We start from the raw sequence: 18,908 nt of genomic DNA, 5'->3' as shown, positions 1-18,908 counted from the left end.
ACACCCCTCACTTAACACTGCCGCACCTAATCCCAGAGCTAGGACAAATGGCATTACTCTATGCCCAGCCGCCTCCCTGGGAGGGAGGGAGGGAGGGAGGGAGGGACAGAAGGAGGGGTGGCCCTAGGGCACCCTGAACCGAATCACCAACCGAGATCCCTGCCATCCCTGCCGGAAGCCTCCAGGCCCCTCACTAACATGTTCCTTGCTAGAGGCCACCAGCCCCTCCCTCCTGGACTCTTCGGGAAGAGGATGTCCTGCCCAATTCTGCCCCACACCCAGGGGCCCCACAGCAGACACAGGCCCCCGCCTGGAGGCACCTTCGGGGAGAAAGCATGTCCCTGGCCCTTATGCTGATGGGCCCTCCAGACACGGTCAAGAAAGGTAGCAGCCAGCACTGGAGGGAGCCCACATTGGCTGCAGCCCTGCCCGGCTTCCGCCGTGATCCAAATAAGGCCCTTCCCCCTTCAGACCTCAGTTTCCCCACATGTCCTGAGAAGAAGAGAAAGAAGTCCTGATATCCTCTATGGGGGCCGGCTGGTGGTCAACGCGTTTGTGACACTGGCTTCTGGGCCCTGCCCCCACTCCAACTCAGCTGGCGGGTCCTCCCCTTTGCCCCGTCCAGCAGAGGAAGAAAGAGGCTAACTGCCAGAGTGTGGAAGGCGTAGAATCCATGCCAGCGGGTTGAGGTGTTGGGTAAAAAGGGCCTGACGTAGCCCAGAGAGGAGAAGCAACTAGGCCATGGTCACACACGCAGCGGGAAAGGGGCCAGGCTAGCTTGGCTTCCCTCTGCAGCAGTATAATACATGGGAGACTGTCCACCCACGAGGGTATTTGCCTTTTCAGAGGACACCAAGAAAAGCACAGGGCTACTTGCTGATGGCAGGAGTTCAGGCCCCAAGAGTTGCAGGAGGGAAAAAGATGGAGTGTTGTATGTGTGGGCCTGGGGATGGAGACTGGGCTCACTGTCCAAGTCCCCTCATGTCACATCACAACGGTGGCCCAGGACCCTTCCAGCCCTGCGTAAATCCTGAGAACCCCTGCAGGGAGTAGAGGCCTTGGCTACCTCTTCACAGCAGCGTAAGGCCCAGCCAACAGGCCCAGCAGGGGTGATGGGGAAACTGCCCCAGATGGACACCCCAAGATTAGGCTGCCCACAAGATAGGAAACCAAAAGGCCTCTAGGCCCTGTGGCCAGAGCGGAGGGAAGCTGGATGTGTGGGGGCAACAAAGAGGAAGGGAAAGCTTTGAGTCACTTAGAGCTGCAGACGCTCCCTAATCTCCCGGAGGCCTGGTGGGTACAGCACGGGCCTGCTGAGACCAGGGAGACTTCACTCGGGGCATGCATGAAAGTGGCCTCATCCCTCTAGACTTGCTGCGGCTTACCACCACGACAGAAGCCCCCCACCCACATGCTTACATGGAGGCACAGCTGGTAGGGGAAGGGGCAGGAGGTGGGGGAGGCAGGTGGAAGGGCCTCACTTTCTCTGGAATCCAGAAACTAGAGAGCACAGACGGAGTGAAAAGCACCGGTGACCTACTTATTGCAGATTCCTTTTAAAGGGGCCCAAGAGGCCTCAGTGAGCTGCTTAGAAGGTGCGTCGCAGGTGTCCCTGCACTTCCAAGGCTTGGGGATCAGTTCCTGGGGTCAGGAGACTGGAGGTGCAGCTCTAGCCCCGGCTAGGGTGAGCCTGGCGAGGCAGCAGGCACAAACGGGCCAGAGGCACCCATTCTCAGGTGTTGCTGCGTACCTGCCCAGTGCTGAGAGTGAGCACCATCTCCCAGGGGCACCTGAGAGTGAGGGCTCCCTACCGTGTGCCTCGAGGTGCCTCGCTTGCCTCACCCTCCTCTAACCCGCCGGTGACCTCAGCCACGCACCTGCTCCTTTCCAGGACTTGCTTTATTCACCGGCAAAATGGACAGTGCCAGATGACTCCAAAGGCCCTCCTGGTTCCAAGCTAGGCGACTGACCTCTGCAGCTCATCCCCAGACATGGGCACAATGGCCCCCACTCCCTGCCATCCATAAACCCATCAGTCCCCAAGCTCCAGGCAGAAAACACATTATACAACCCCCCCACCCCGATATAACCATGTGCTGGGCCCTTTGCTAGATGCTTGGCCTCCACTTCATTAGGGCTTCATCTTACAAGTATGGAAACTGAGGCTCACGGAAGTTAAGCAACTTGCTAAGGCTCCCAGTGGGGAAGTGCTTCGCTGAGGTTCGAACCAGTGTCTGGCTGTAATCCTACATTCCACGGCATCAGCCACAGACAACCTAAACCCCACTAGGGCCCGGAGGATGCCAGCGGGACTTTGCACCTCCCACACCTCCGAGGGTGCAGTGGTGAGGCTAATGTGAAAGGCAGGCTGGCGGGGGCCGGGAGCAGGCGGGCAGGGATGGGAAGCCCGCGTGGGCGCTGAGCACCTGCAGACCGACCAGCCTCCGGCCAAGCTAGCTGTCCACCACCGTGGCTGCGGTGTCTTCCTTGCCAACAGCATACCGTGGCCGCCGTGCCATTTTTAGATCACTACACAGATGCAAAGCTTTCTCATAGCCATGGCTTTAGCGTCACATGACCACCTCATAAAAACACAGCGGTGATTTCTTCCGCTTTTCTCAAATGAGAAAAATGGGGTTCCCAGGGGCAGGGTGACATCCCCAAAGGCACACAGTGAGGCAGTATTCGAGAGTGAACTTGGAGCCCACCTCTTCTGCCGCCCGGTCCAGAGCTTTGTCGACTCCTCCATGTCCTTGACTTTTGGTTCAACCAGCACTTATAACAGTACGCTTTTGAGAGCTCACTCCGTGCAGGTTTATACCCAGCGCTTCATGTACTATCTCATTTAACCATCCTCATAAACGAAGTACTGCCGGCTTCATTTCACAGAGACACTGGGACTCTGAGACGTGGGTATCTTGGCCCAGGTCCCCTCGCTAGGAAGGGGCAGTGCTGGCTCTGGGGCCTAAGCTCAGAACCTCTGTGCTGCGCTGCTCTGTCTGGGACCCGAGGCGAAAGGAGACCAGACACACTCAAACAGCATGTGCGCCTGGCAGGTTATGGCAAGAGTATGATAATAGGAAGACAAGCAAAGCTCGCAGAGAGCCCACAAGACAGAGGCTGTTACAAACATCCAGGCAGGAGGCCAGGAGTCTAAGCAAAGGACATGGGAACAGAGGGAGGTGACAGATAGTAGGGAGGCGGCCTTGTGAGACCTTGGTCAAGTGCCTTGCTTTCTCTGGATCTCAATTTACCCGCTGTAAGAAAGTCCCTGGAATATCTCCAGAGCCCCCCTCCACCCCTAAAAACGCCTAGACCCTGGGAAAACAAGCAATGCCTGGTTTGACAGCCTGGCTGTGAGCCCTGGGGTCTCTGAAATGTCCTTGGCCAGTCTGGCATGGCTCAACTGCTGGGAAACAGGCTTGCAAAAGCCCAGGGCTCAGGCGGCATGCCCGGGCACCAGTGAAGTGTGGGTCTTGAAGGGGCCACATTCCTCCGCCCGTTGTCAACCTCTCCACGGCTCCACTGGAGCAAGCACCAACCAGCCTGGACCTAGACCAGGAACCGAGGGCACAGTCAAGTGCCCAGTGGAATGCCACTCCCGGCCTGCCTTGCCCCCATTGGCCCTGTCCAGAGCCCTCCGTGTAACTCAAGTCCCCTCGATGTCACCCGCCCCTCAAAGCCCCACATTTGCATTCCCTCAGGTCACCCACTGGCAAGTACAGACAAGGGGTCCTGTAGGAGAACTGAAGGGAAATAATCACTCCGTCCCCGAGGGACCTATGCAAGGTGAAGGCGGCTCATGCCGTCAGTGAAGACCCTCAGCGCAGGAAGGGCAAGCGAGTCCAGTAGGGCCAGCCCTCAGTTCTCACTCTGGCAGGTAGGAGGGGTCAGGGACTTACCAAGAGGACTCAGGCCAAGTCCCCACACTCATGGCTGCCCTCAAATCACTACCTGTAACATGCTCCTACTCTGTAACCTGCCATGGCTCCTACTGCCAACAGGCAAAACCCCTGAACCTGACCCACCACCCAGGTCACTGGTATTAAGAGCCCGTGTTAACAGAGTATGGGATGAGCCAGGGTCTTCGCTAAGTGTTTTGTGTGCATTTTCTCATTTAACTCTCACTGCAACGCTGACAAGGTACTATGGTTGGCCCATTTTCACAGATGAGAAAATTCAGGCTCAGAGAGATTATATCACTGGCCCAGAGTCTCACAGGCAAGCGGCAGCGCAAGGATTCACACCCATATCTGGACTCCAAGTCCGGGTTCTAAACCACTGTGCGATGCGGCATCCTCAAGTACACCTTGCCACCCTCAGAACCCTGGGGCCAGCTCAACCCTTCTATGTACAAGAGGGGAGGGGCACCTGGGTGGCTCAGTCGGTTAAGCCTCTGCCTTTGGCTCAGGTCCTGGGATGGAGCCCCACATCGGGCTCCCTGCTCAGTGTGGGGTCTGCTTCTCCCTCTCCCTCTGCCTGCCGCTCTCCCTGCTTGTGCTCTCTCTCTGTCAGATAAATAAATAAAATATTTTTTAAAAAGAGGGGAAACCAAGGCACAGAGTGAAAGCTCTCTCTATTGGTAGCAGAGCCAGGGCAAGGCCTGAAGTCTCCAGGGCTCCCCTACACCCCCACAAGAGGCACGCTGGGCAGAAAGGCTGGGACCACCATGACAATGAGTCCTCAGATCTGCCTTTTTCCGAGGAAAAGCAGGAGCACGCTTGTAAAGAGAGAAAAGAACATGAAGAGCCCAGGAAACATTCGTTCTTAGAGGACAGATTCTCAGAGTTCAGGAGGGTACCCCTCACACCCGTGCAGGAATTGCCCCTTCAACAACAGGAATATGCAGGCCCAGGACCAACTTCTACCCATGTGCCCCTCCACTCCAGCCAGTGCTCCAACTTAATGCATCTGACCTGAAATCTCCATTTCTCTCCCCAAACTTGTTTGTCCTGTAGCCTTCCCTGTCTTGGTAAATGACAACACTGTCCCTCCGGTCCTTTAGGTCAGAGTCCTTGCTGTGGACACCCTCTCACACCCCACACCTAATCCATCAGCTTATCCTGTAAAATCGATACAGAATCTGACCTCTGGTTGCCTCCCGCCTGGTGGTCACACTGAGCCCTTCTTCATTCGTGTGACTACAGAAGCCTCCTGGCCAGGCATCCTGCTTCTTCTCAGGCGGTGGCCCACTCGATCCTTCCCAGATGTGTGCTGAAGTGAGTGTGACCTCAGCCCCAGCCCCTCGGCAGCTTCCCCTTTACTCACACTAAACACCAAAGACCCCTCGGGGGGCCAGAGGGCCCTGCAGTCTGCCCCTCCATACTCCCTCTGGCCCCATCTCCTGCCAGGATGGCTCTTCCTTCCGTCCCAGCCACACCAGTCTCCTTCCTGCCCCTCAGACACACCCCACACCCTCCCGCCTCAAAGCCTTTACGTTGCTGTTCCCTCTGCCCGAAATGCTCTTCCCCAGATATGCCGTGGCTTCCCCCGCCCTCGTGGAGCCTGCTGTCCCTCTCACCAGAGACACAGCAGAGCCACTTGCTCAAATCACTCTTTTTACCGCCAACCAAGCTTTAGTTTTCCTCCAGGCCCCTCTCGCCACCTGACAAACAGCCAGTGTTGAACTAGTATCTGTTGCTTTGTTGATTCTACCCCATCACTAGAATGTCAGCCCCACGTCCAAAGCAGGGCTTGGTCTGTTTTGCTCATTGCCATGTCCCAGGACAAGAAAAAGTGTCTGAACAAAGTAAATGCTTGAAAAAAAGTTATTGAATGAGGGACCATTGCCTCCCTCGTCTGAACACATCTTTTGGTTTCTGCAGCCCCTGGAGACCAGTGTCACTTGGAGGCCGATCATCTGTGGCAGCTGAAACCCTGACGGTTGTCACATGAACAGTTCCTGGCCAGATCTCCATTCTGTCCCGGGACAACTAACTGCTTGGACCAGAGAAGGACTTTACCTTGGTCCCTGTCTGATACCTGTGCCCACCCTTTTGGCCACTGGGGGAGGCCTTGACAGCGGGGCCCACAGGGTGGATTCTGCCACCAGCAGGAGCAGGGTCTGGCCTACCCCCTCTCCCAGCCCCCCAGGGCTGCCGGGTCCGGGTCCGGCTTCTGACAAAGGTTGCCCCGTGCTCCCAGCAAGAGGAGGTGGGGGGCGCAGCCCAGTGCCACACCTGCCCCTTTCCTGTTGCAGGGGGAGGGCCATCAGAAGGAAGCTTTGTTTTCAGAATAAAGAGCATGAAGCCCAGTGCCAGGCGGAAATGGGCACCAAGGGGGCTGGCCCGTCAGAGACAGTTTACGGAAAAACAACAACAAAAATGGGATGGAGAATGTCTGAGGGATAATTTGCACACCCAACTGGTTTCATGCCTCCAGGGTGGCTGTGACGACGGTGGCTTCACTTTTCCAGTCCCTAGCCTGGAGGCTGACACAGACAATCAGACGATTGTCCCAGCTGGGTGATCTGGCATTGACCCTGCAGAGGGAGGTGGGGACAGAGGAGCGTAGCCTTGCCTGGGAGTCAGATGACCTGAATCTGAGCCTGACTTTCTACGCTCCTGTGTGTGACGCTGGGAGAGTGCCTTCTATGTACCTCAGTTTACCCATCTGTAAACGGCTTGTCCAGGCCTGCACTTGAAGCCTTGGGGCACCCCTCAGCCTGTGGCCAGGTCACTGGGCCACACAGGCTAGACCTCCAACTTCCCTGGGCTCAGGTCCTCCCTGTGGGGCCTGCCAGCCAGGGCATAGCCCCTGCCCACTCTGACCCAGGCTTTCTAGCCTCCCTCCTCCCATGATTACCTGAAATATGTGAAAGCTCTCTGGGCCTGGCCCAGTGACGGAGGGCCTCACCCCCACCCAGACACCGGCACCTATGCTGATCCCCTCTATCATCTTCTCCAAGGATGGCTCATAAGGCCCTTTCAGCGACAACTACTGAACAGAACCCAGCACGTTAGCACACAGAGGGCAAAGAGAAGCCCTGAGAGGGAAAGGGGCATGCTGACGTCACACAGCACAGCTACCAGCCAGGGGTCCCCCCGCCAGGCCTGGGCTTCATAAGTTAAGACGGGGTCCTCAAAACCTGGCTACAGAGCCACATGTCTGAACCTTGTGGGGAGAGGGAGGCTGTACCTTAGACTGAAGGAACCAAAGATGGGGGACAGAAATCTCCATGCAGTTTTTACAGCTTCCCAGCTTTTTCTTGTACCCAGAACAACTACAACCTCTCAGCCAAGACCTCTTCCAGGAGGAGCTAGCTTAGCTGGCCTTAGGGCTGGTCGGGATTTCAACCGAAAGAGTGAAATAAACCTTGGACAGACAGACAGCTGGACAAAGGAGTGGATGGATAAAGCATGTACTCTAGGAGCAGAATAAAGCAGAGACAGGCTCGAAAGAGGGCCCAGTCCAGTAAACACCTGAACTGATGCCTCCCTTCCCTCCGTCCCCCCAGGACGCAGAGGTCTGGACTTGGTGCCATCTGAGGGCTACGATCCCCGCCTCCCTCTCCCCCCAAATTCCTCCGAGCCCCCTGGGAGAGTGAAATGTGGGGTGGTTGCAAGTGAAATGTTCCACAGTATGGGACAACACTTTCAGCGACTGTTTATCCACAGCTTAAGAAGCTGCCTGGGTCAGTGGCTAAGCAGCCACAGCTTATCTGGGAGGAGGATTCAAGGGCCACAGGGCAGGCGGATCCAGAGGCCTCGATTAAATAGAACCTTCCCAGCTGGTGGGGAGCACGACTGCCACCCCTTCGTTCATAAAAGAAACACTTAATTTGCTCCTGCTGTGTACACGGCCCTGAGCCTGAGCACGATGCTTTGAGCAGAGATGAGCCAGCCCCCCGCCCCCCCCCCCCATCGTTAAAGAGCTCACAAAGCAGACAGACGAGGAACAACACTATATGACACAGGAGAGAAAGCAGCCCATGCCTGCAGGATAGGGTTACAAACTCAGATGTCTAGATGGCCAGAAAGACCAGGTGAGTGTGCGAAGAACTCAGGCTCGAGGTATTCTGATCTTCCAAATTTGTGAAGTAAAGCCAGAAATCAGGATTTTTAGGTAAAAATCTCCTCTTGGCAATCAGCTCAGTTTTTGGCATGGGCTAAGCAGAACCTGCCCGTGGGGCAGATGTGGCCTGCCAGTTTGTGTGGCCTCTGTTTTCTTGAAAGGGACATGCTGTGTCACAGAACATGCTGTGAAGCTCAGTGGAAGCCAACTTCCCTGCAGCTGAGGTCCCCGGGAAGGCTTCTGGGGAGAGAAAGATGGGTGCGGGCTGCAGGATAGGGAGAGTACGCCTGCGAGGGAATCCTGGGGAGGGGTAGGCATACCTGCTGGAAACACAGGGGCCATGGATCAAGGGGTCCCTAGCCTATGGCCTGCCTTTTCCACTAAAGAGGAGTTCCTGTGTCTGTCCCCAAAGCAGGCAAGAGGCATCAGCTCTGTCTGTCCCCAGGTGGCAGGAGGAGGGGCCCCCTGCCCAGCAAACCTCCAGATTAAATCAATGGGCGGCAGCATAGCACAGGTTCGATTTCATCCCTGGAGCTTGAGGAACAGGTCAGCTAATGCAGCAGCTCCATCAGAGGAAGAGACAGTGGAGGACAAAACGAGGTTAAGAATCGTCTCCTGCCTGGCCGGGCCTGCCTGGTTATATAAGCCTGCCTCAGGACAAAGCCATGTTCAAGGCACCAGGGAGGGCCTGGGCTAGAGAGTCCCAGAAATACAGAGAAGGTTCTCCCTCCCTCCCTGTCTACCCCTACTCTCCCACCTTGCCTTGCAGCTCCTGGAAAGCCCAATACAGAGTACACAGCCAAAGCTGGAGACTAAGACCCCAAGGTAAGGCACTTAACAGGATCGCAGAGCTGGGACTAATAATAATAGCACACTTTTACCAAGTGATTACTTTGTATCAGGCACTGGGATAAGTCCTTCTCATGGATTATCTTATTTTAAAAGCTGGTGGCACCATGAGATAACTATTATTATTCCTCCCGTGTTACAGAGAGGGAAACTGAGGCACGGACACAGCCACTTAGCCAAGGTCACACAGCTCCCAAGTGAAGGATTTAGAACCCTACACCGGCCTCCGCGACCACACTCTGAACCGTCGTGTTCTGCTGCCGCCGGCCTATGGTCTCCTAGAATATTACAGCCACGCCGCCTCGTCAGCAACCTGCTCGCTGCAGCGCAGGCCCATGGCCTCCTGCCCTCCTGTCAGCACCTGGGGGGACACTGAGTCCTCTGACAACCTGATGAAACCTACAGACTCTCTCTGCAGAAAAAGAATGCAGAGGAATGCCGCCAAAATGTCGTGCATGATCTCCGGGGCACACAGACTTCTGCATTGGTGAGACGGATGAGTCAAGATCACAGGATCCACAGGATCGAGAGATAGGTGGCAGAGGAACAGGACTCCCCCAAGCCCTTTGGGACGGCTCATATCTGTAAACATGAAGTCTAAACTCACAGCTGCTTAAGTTCATAGGCGTGGGCACGAATCAGGGCTCAGGGCCTAGTCATCCCTTCGGGGCTGAGAGAACAGAAGAAATCACAATACAATAGCCCTCGCCTCTGCACCCACTGGGTGTGACTCACAGCTGCCGGGCAGACAGTGCACAGCTGGGCCGTGGCATCTGGATGGGGGTGGCATCACTAAGCATACCATCCCAGCCTCTCGCCCACCCCACGAGTCAGCACCCAGTGAGCCCACCTCGCTAGAGACCAGTCCTGGCCTTGCCTAAGTCCACAGCTCTTAGTGTTTCCCAAGGGGACCCCTCCACAGCCCCTGCCCAGCTTCTGTGCCAGCCAGAGCCCAGGGAGTAGTGAGTCAAAAGACGACAGCCCCTTGCAAGGCACCAGAAGACCCCGGCTCCGGGGCCAAGTCTTCTGCTGTCTCACTGTGGGACCTCAAGTAGGCCCCTCCTGACTCTCAGAATCCACCAATTGTAAAGTGGGGAGACCACCCTATCAAGTCCTTCCCAGCTCAAAGCCCTGAAAATATAAACAGCAGCATGACAAACTTCACGAAGCCCTGGGATCCTACTTTCAGGAAGTTACATAAACATCCTTCAGAGAAACAAAAGTCAAACCTAAAGACCACTTTTTTTTTTTTTAAAGGATATCAAGAAGCCCTTTTTATAGTCCAACTTCCCCCATCCTACTTCCATTGTTCCAGATATCCTCTCAGGACCTAGAAAACACACTTGGTTTCCGTCTGGGGTTTGGGCTTCTTGGTGTTCTTCCCTTGGACACTGCCCCACCTCTCTTTGGCAGCTTTCTCCCCTAGGACACACCCGTCTCTGCCCCCAGCATCGCTCTGGGCCACTCCGAGGGCGACGGCTACCCAGACTGCCTGAGATGGGGTGGGGGGCAGGGACAGTGTTCGGGAAACAAACCCTTCCCTGGTCAGAACAGAGATAGCTCTGGCTTCTGGTCCCAATCATGACACTGTGTGTGGCCCTGTGTGGGCAAGTCCCTGCTCCTCGGTTCCCCGCTGAGAAATGGAGAGGCTCCCACAGTGTCAGGAAAGCCCTCCAGCTCCTGGGCTCCTTGGGGACACCGAGGCGGAAAAGAACAGCAGGCTAGACAGTGGGCTCTGATCTTGACCCCCATCCCCACCCCTCCTGCTAGAACCAGAGGAGACCCACTCTTCTCTCTCTGATTTTCTCTCTTGCCCTAGCTGTGGGATCCTGAACTCAGCACTGAGTGAGTGTCTGTGTGTCTCAAATGGCTATCCAGACGACAGGAGGAATGACAGGGTCTGCAGTGGAGGCCGCAATGTGGAGGCTTCAGCCCTACTCACCCCAACACAATCCCATCACCCCCGCCAAAACCTAATTCACTCATTTGATAGTATATACGTTTCTGCATCTTTAAAAAACCAGTCTATGTTGTGCCCGCTAAACAAACACTCCAAGACAATCCCCCACCTCCCTTCTTCCAAAGAAATTGTGCTTCTAAGCACCCCTACAGAATTCTGCAGAATTCCTAGATCTACCACCTTATGGCTATATGGCCTCAGTATTTTCATCTAAGAAATGGGGCCAATAATAGTGCCTGCTTTATAGGATTACGCCTAGTAAGCATTGATAAGCTCTCAAAAAATGTTGAGTGGCAATTTTATGATCATCATCATTAAAATGACTGAGATGCTTAAAGGCATGGGGCTGGTGACAGCTAAGGCCCCTTAGCCCTCTCAGACCACGTCTGACCACCGTCATCGCACACACATGCGTGCGGCCTCACCCCCAGTACACACGCTTCTCTGGAGCAGGACCCACGCTCTGCCTGATTCCAGCCCCAGCACACAGCTCGCTTGTTCCTGGCACCCACCTTTGCCACCCACAAAGCCCCCTACCCTTCAAGTCCCCTGATCCTGCCTTCCTTGAGTGGCCCCAGCACCGTCTCCTATAATTGTGTTGGGGTTTTACTGAGCCTCATCACTGTGTCACAAGCTTGCTTCCTGGAGATGGGAAGCTGTTACAAGATGGTGGCTCCCTGAAGACAGGGTAAAGAGAAACTGGGCTTTTCTCCGGGTCTTCAACGTATGCTGGGTGTCCGAGTATGCTGAGAGCCCAAGGAGAGAAGCATCTTTTTTTTTAATTATCTAACCAAGTGTTTCTTGAACTTTAGCATGCACCTGAATCCCTTGGAGGCTCCTTAAAACAGACTGCTGGGCCCCTCCTTCCCGCCTCATCCCCGTTTCTGATTCAGTAGGTCTGGGGTGGGGCCAGAGAATTTGCATCTCCAGCAAGGGCAGTTGGTGCAGATCCGGACTTTGAGGACCAATGACTTAGCCTGCAGGTGAACCGGGAAGAGCTCTCACGAGTACGTGACGCTGAGCCTCCTGTAAGAGCTTAAGCAGGAGCTGCCGTGATGTAAGGAGAGGAAGAAGGGAACCTGGGCAGACAGGGAGGCCTGAGTGAAGGCGCCGTGATGATGACATCCGTTTCTCCTCACCTGGCCTCCGCCTGGGCAGGCAGCGCAGACCAGAGGCGGCTCTCCCACGGCGCAGTTACAGCAGACCTCCGCCGCCCGACTGCCACTGCAGACCTGCCCAGACAGGTCGACCCCCGGCTGGCCGAGGGGTGAGGAGGATCCCCGCCCTGCCTCAGACAGCCAGACCTCAGCTGTGAAGGAGGCCAGAGTCTCCAAGTGCTGGGATTCGGCTCCACACCTCCAGACACGACCCCGCCCATCTTGGCTGACTCTGAGTGTTTCCTCCCTTCCGAGCCTAGCTCCCAGCGCTGTCTGTGTCCTACTCACCTGCCTCAAGGCCTACCCCAAGGTCACCTCTCCCTGCCATCATCCCGTCCCTGTTTCCAGGGCACAGGGAGGCCAGGAGGGAGGCCTCTGGAGGTTCCAGCCCACAGTGTGCACTGTCTGGGGTATGCGTCCCTCGTCTTGAGGACGGCCACAGGACCTGCCAGCCGGGCCAACTTATCTGACACCATTCCACGTGGCCACCAGAGAGGAAACTGGGCCCGCACAACTTGCGCACCTTAACCTTGATGAAGGGAGAGAAGAGGAAAAACAGGTGTAACAAAGAGAAGAAATCCTGTCAGGCTTCCTGGGTAAGAACGCCTGCACCCACACCCCATACAAATTGCCCTGACTCTCTGGGCCTCAGTTTCCTCTTCTGAACAAGCCTTCTCAGGCTATTAGAAAGTTCAGGAACTCAAACTCCAAGGATTCTTCCCTCCATCTCTGAAGGGACAGCCCACCCCCTAGGTATAAACAATAATAATACCCACTGTTCTCTTTGAAGAGCTCCTACTGACTGGGCTCTTCCTCTGTGTAAGGCATCGATCTGTTCAACTCTCCTAGCAAAGCAGGATGATTACTATCCTCATTTTGCAGTTGAGAAAACCAATGCCCAAAAGGGATTTAAGATTTAGGTAATTTGCACCAGATCCCACAGCTAATGGTGGCAGAGCTGGGGTTCGAACCCCCAACTTTGGACTCCACTCTGCAATGCCGCCCACCACCGCTGGTGTAGGAATGGCCCACATGCAGCGCCTGCCTCCAAAGCATGGAGCCTAGAAGAAATGAGACATGTCCTTAAGAAATCAGCATTCAAAGCCAGGTGTGTGAAGGGCCCGGTGACGGGGCCATGTAACAGGCTCTGGCCCATGCCAAAGCAGGGAGCAGGCAAGGCCAGCTCTGTGGCATTAGGGATGACTGTACGGAACAGGTAACACTGGAGTTGGGCCCTGGCTGGGGAGGACTGGGGGCGGGGGTGGGCGGGGCGGGGGGGGGGAAGTGACTGGCGCGCTGTATCCTCACCAGGAACAGAGATGCTCACGCAGGAAAGGACAAGAGGCAGGTTCTGCTTGAGGGTTGAGAGGAATGGGGGATGGGGCACAGGGTCACATAGTGGGCTACTCCCTAGACCTTGCCCTCAAATAAATAAATGCTCATTTGCAATCTATATTTTGATTAGATTAATCCAATCTGTATTAAGAAATAGAACAGGGAGAAATACAAAGGGCTAGGAGGCAACTTAATATAAACACTCCTCCATCTAGAAAAGAGCTTTGGTCCCCTCTGTGACTCCTTGTGGCAGACTGGCTCTGGCCCAGAGGCCACACAGTCCTAGACATCCATGTCCCTCCCTTCTACCAAGCTCCAAGCTTCCAAGCTGAAGCAAATGGGCAGAACTTTGTATCAGCCCCACGGGCAGGAGAAAACACCTCTGCTGGTGACAACCGCCCCCCCCCCCAGGACCAGGAGACCCTGCTTTAACCTTTACTGCAGGGAAGGAGGGGGACAGCCCTGCCCCCACCCCAGCCCTCCCACTCCTCACTTTCAAATTCACTGGCCCTTTCCTCCAACTCCTACTGATTCCGACTGATTCGTGATTCAGCCTTCTTTCCACACATTTGAGGAAAGAGAGACTAAACCCATTTCACAGACCGGAAAATGGAAGCAGAAGGTTCCAGTCCTCTGTGAAACCACAGTCCCCGGCAGCTCAGGCTCTGGCAGCTGATCCAGATGTCCCAAGGGGCTCCTGGAAGATCAGCTGTGCTGAGTGTATTGCACGGGGTAAGGACTCTCCCAGGCAGAGCACTGCAGGCCAGGCAAGCATAGGGAACTTCCCAAGAAGCACAGGAAGGGGCAGCTCTGGAGAGCTATGAGAAAAACAGGGGGTGGAAGTGGGCCGAGCACCACCCCAACTGCTGAGATTCTCGAGAGAAAAGGGAACTAAGAGAGGTCACCTAGGCCTGACCCTGCTGGTTTACAGGCCCTCTGCTCCCTCCCCCCTCTCCTGTCTCACTGCATACCTTTAGCAATGGAGATCTTGCCTCCTCCCCAGGCATCCTATTCCCCTGTTAGCCTCCTGTCCCCCTTGGTGCTGTCCCTGGCCTCAGAGGCACGGGGGCAAGGCTATGCCCTCTGCCCACAGAGAACCCTGCAGGGGTTCAAAAGCGGTGACACTGCCACTTAAGGGTCCTTCCCCAAACCTTAGGTCACCCGTAATGACCCCAATCCCCAAGGCAGCTACCAAGTCCTGCAGCCTCCTCCTCCTTTCCTCAGCCCTATGGCCTGTGTCGGACTTTGGTCAGCTCTCTGCTGGACCACAATTAGCATCATCCCTCAGTGGGTCTCAACGCCACCCAGTCTTGCCATCATCTTTGGCCAAATGACTTCTGAGAGGAACGGCACGCTAGGGCAGAAACAGTTCCGGCCTGCGTTCCAATACAGCTCTGTACGTGACTCAACCCCTCGGAGCCTCCATTTCCCCATCTGAAAATGGGGCAGGGGTGGGGGTTCCTAGCGGCAGCAGCTACTTTGCAGGGGTATTGTGAGATTTCAGTGGAGCGTCTGTAAGGAGCCTGGCACGAGACACAGTAATAGGCATCGACTCGAGGAGCTGCTTACAACCCTCTGTCCTCTCCACCGGCTACAGAATAAAACCCAAACTCCTGAGCAGGATGCTGCAAATACCCCACAACCCAATCTTGCTTCCCACTGCCCCCCCTTCCCCTAGCCTGCATCCTCACAAACACTTCCTCCCCCAGGAAGCCCTGCCGACATTAACAACCAAAAGAGCTTTTCCCCTCTACTGACCTTCCAAAGCCCATCTATCACTGACCACGTCCTGCCTCTTTACCATCACTGATCCTCGTCTTCCCTCCCCCATCAGACCAGCAGCCTCTCCACTGAGAAACAAGCGGCACCTCACCCCATTTCATTTCCCCATCACCCCACTCCGCAGACAGTTTCCATACATATTTAACAAATTACCCTAATGTTCCATTTCACATAAAGCACGTCCAAGTCCTCCAAACAGTCCAGATATTTCAAGCCATACCCAAAACCAAATTCCAAGCCAGCAGAAGTCTGCCCAATCTCTAGGGACTTGTAGGCCTGGCACTGGTCCCAAAGTATGGAAGACAGGTCGAGCAGTCCCAAAGCCCAGGGCAGAGAGAGCTCAGGGCTGCTGAGACTAGAGCCCGTTTCCACGTTTCTCAGATGCAGAGTCTCTCAGTTGGCCCCTGGGCCAACCCCCAGTCTATGATTCCATACTCGACCACATCCTCAACTTGTGATTTAAAATTGCTTCTTGCATGGCCCTTGTTGACAAGAGGCTCACTATCCATCTTTTCTTGCTTGCTGGCTCCAACCCTTCACCTGTTGATTCTCCCAGAGGCTTCTCTCCCTTCTCTGATCACAATGATAAGGATCGTGTGGCCACATGCCAAGGGTCATCCCCATCCCTCAGGACTCCTTTCAGCCATCCAGCCCCTCCACTCATTGCCCCACATTTCTGAGTCCCCTCAAAGTCCAGCTAGTAGTGGAATTTCCACTCTTGTTCCTATAGGCTAACAGTGATCTGTCGGCCCAGGAGGGCCCCCTATTCGTGGAGTCTAGCAAAGGCCTGCAGACCCTGCAAATCCCAGACAGTATGGGCACAGCCCCCAGAGCAGCTCGAACAGTAACGCCCAAACTTGCATCTCCCAAGAACTTTCATTACCTACCCCATTCCATTGTTTTAAGATGTCATTTATTAGCTAACAAGTTGTTTTCCATTTAAAAAAAAATTACTCAAGGCCCCCAATCAGAGGCTGATCAGCAGTCATGAGATGGTACCCCCACTAAAAGATTGGGCCAGCACAGGGCATTAAAGCCAGTGGAAGTCTGGGTCACCCCACACATTCACTCACGGGCCTACACTGCGTCCTAGGCTCAGAAATCCCATATACACATGCATTTTCCAATAGGATTCTGTAATCCTGACACTGGCTCAAAGTCACCCCCCATCACTGTCCTCAGGGACCTTTGGGGCTGGAGCACCTAGAACAGCCCATTAGTTCAGTAATAAGGACCCTGCTGATGATTCACAGAAAAGGACACCTGGGATATAAATCCCTTGGCCTTATGTCTCTCGTCGCCCCAAGGACTCCACTTCTTGGCCCTACCTCCGCCCCCTGCTGATCTGAAAGTGACCTGGTATGAATGGAGATGAAAGGCTCTGCCGTCCCCTGGGTGCTGGGGAGAGGCCTGTTGACAAAGCCACCAGCTGTCCCTAGCTGAAGCCAGGGACACCAGCTCCTCCCTGCACCCCCCGCACTGGGAGAGCATTCCTGCCACGGACCCAGCCAGCAACCGAAGTTGGACCATCACAGAGCTCCGGGCCCAGGCTCCAGTGGACTCCCCTTCTGCTCCAGCTGCCCACAATAACAAGAGCTGGGCACCAGATCTTACCCCGCACCAGTACCAGGCAGAAGGAGCATCAGCTGGGGGTAAGGGTAACGGGGAAAGGGGACAGGATCCTCGCAACTTGAACTGAAAATGACACTGTGAGCTCAAGTCACAGGAGGACCCTACAGAGCTCTGTAGCTGAGACTCAGGCTGGGGGAGGAGAGTCAAATCCAAGCTCCACCACTTCCCACCTGTGTGACCTTCACCATCCTGTGCCTCAGTTGCCCTCTTGGTGAAATGCGGTTAATAGTAAAGTGGGAGAATTGAATAAAATAAGGTATGTAAAGCAAGTAGCCCAGTGCCTGGCACATAGTAAACATGCAGTAAATACTTGTTGAATAGAAACATGCCACCCTTTACTGAGGTACCACTGGTTCTCATTTCAACTTTATTCTAGAAGATAACTATATTTTCGCCATTTTACAGGTAAGGAAACTGAGGTGAGGGGAAGGTAAGGAACCAGCCCAAGGTCACAGAGCTGGGAAGTGACAGACACCCAGGTCAGTCTGCACCTCAGACCAGGGGGCAGTACTGCCCGAGGCCATCCTGAATGATTGGGGGTTGGTGGGGAGGAGTACAGAGCTGGGGCTAGACGGGGTTGGGGGGTGGGGGGGTTCTGAATCCCCTGGGCCTGGCTTGGCTCCTGGCTGACCCGTGTGCTCGAATCCGGGAAAGCAGAGCCAGGAGCCCAGTTCCCAGATTCCCGGCCTGTCCCAGAGCCCACGCGTCCACCGGCGCCCCCTCCTCACCCCGTCCCAGGGTGTTCAGGAGCAGCGTTCAGAACGGAGGCTCCTGGCTCCGAGAACCTGAGGGAGGAAGGGAGTTAGAGACCAGGCCGCGCAGTCCCGAGAAAACCGGTCCGGCTGCCTTACCCTGCCCCGAGCGGGGACCCGGCCTCTAACCCCCTCCCTAGCCAGACAAAAGTTTCCCCTGTTCGGGAGGAGGGGAGGGGGAGGGGGCATTCCTCGTGAGTGACATTATCCGTGACCTACAGCTGCCGCGCTGCCCTCGCCCGCACCCTGGCCTGCCCCCGGCCCCCGCGCGGCCCCCCACCCCTTTGTCCTCCCACCCCGGTGCGCGGGGCCCCGGCAGACTCGGCTCGCCCGCCCGGCGCCCGCCCGCACTAAACTTGCGCCGGCGGCCGCTTGGGCCCCGCGCGGCCTGCACGCCCGGCTCGGGCCCCGCCGGCCCAGCGACAGGGGACTGGCTGGCCCCGGCCCTCCCAGCCTCTTACCTGCCCAGGCTGGGGCACCCCCCCCCCCCGGGGGAGGAGGAGCTCCCGGCCAGCCGCGGGACGCCTGGGTTCCCCCCCGGGCCGTGCGGGCGCCGCCGGGCTCTGGCCCCGGCCGGGGTTAACCCCTCGCCGGCCGCCTCCCGCCGCTCCCACCCCCGCTCCACGCCGGAGCCGCCGCCACCGCCCGCTCCGCCTCCCGCCTCCCGCCCGCTGTCCCCCTCCCCCTCCCGCCCGGTGCCCAGCCCCCAGTCCCGGCCCCCGGTACTGCGCTGGGGCAGCTCGCAGTCCCCCCCCTCACCGTCCGGCGGTCCCGCGGCGGGGAGGTGGGGGTCTCCCCGAAGACTGGAAGTTGGGGCGCGCTGCTGCGCGCCCCGCAGGCCGGTGGGGCACAGAGGGGCGAGCCCGCGCGCCCAGGGCCCCCGGCCCGTCTCCCCTTCCCTTCGCCCGCCGCGGCGCCTACCTCCCCGAATCGCGGCGGTGGGAGCCGGGTTCGATCCCGTGATGGAGCGTGGGTGCCGGCCAGAGATCGGCTCCGGAGGCCCGGGCGGCCAGCGGGCGTGTGGCGAGCGCCCCGGGGCGGGGGCCGGGGCGGGACCGGGCGCTGCTATCGGGGCTGGATTTCTCGGCTTCCACCCGGATTCTCCCTCGGCTCTCCCGGCCGATTCGGTGCTGCTCGGCGACCACGTGACGCGGGCTGCCTTTGACCCCTGTCTCCGAGCGAGTAGGGGGCGGGGGCCGGAGCGGGTGTCAGATGCGGGACCCACGAGGGCCCCGGGCGGCTGTCGGGCGTCCGGGAGGCGGTGACCCCCGGGGAAACAAAGCCCGGGGGAAGCCAACAAGTTATTCGAGGTCAAAGAGGGAACAGCGCTGGGGGTCCGAGAGGCTTCGGAGAAAATGAGGGAGACAAAGACCCGCGCCCGCCGCGCCTCCGGGGGCCCCGGGGAGCGCCCTGGCCGGGACCGAAGGG

At 56.8% G+C, this 18,908-nt stretch overlaps 1 protein-coding gene across 2 annotated transcripts in view; it reads right to left on the bottom strand.

Moving 5' to 3' along the window:
- Positions 1-18,587, bottom strand: part of NDST1 (N-deacetylase and N-sulfotransferase 1) — a 63,300-nt gene extending 44,713 nt beyond the window's left edge. Inside the window, exon 1 of one of the 2 annotated variants that reach the window (XM_036113565.2) lies at positions 18,402-18,587. The gene's annotated coding sequence lies outside the window, so the exon portion shown is untranslated. Of the gene's footprint in view, positions 1-17,941; positions 18,060-18,401 lie in introns of those variants that run through there. The other variant, XM_036113566.2, reaches the window with a different exon arrangement.
- Positions 18,588-18,908: the final 321 nt, after the last annotated feature.

Source organism: Halichoerus grypus, chromosome 2 (assembly GCF_964656455.1).
Source record: "Halichoerus grypus chromosome 2, mHalGry1.hap1.1, whole genome shotgun sequence".
NCBI lineage: Eukaryota > Metazoa > Chordata > Mammalia > Carnivora > Phocidae > Halichoerus > Halichoerus grypus.
Note: the sequence above shows the minus strand (reverse complement) of the source record. Positions and strands in the feature narration are given on the sequence as shown.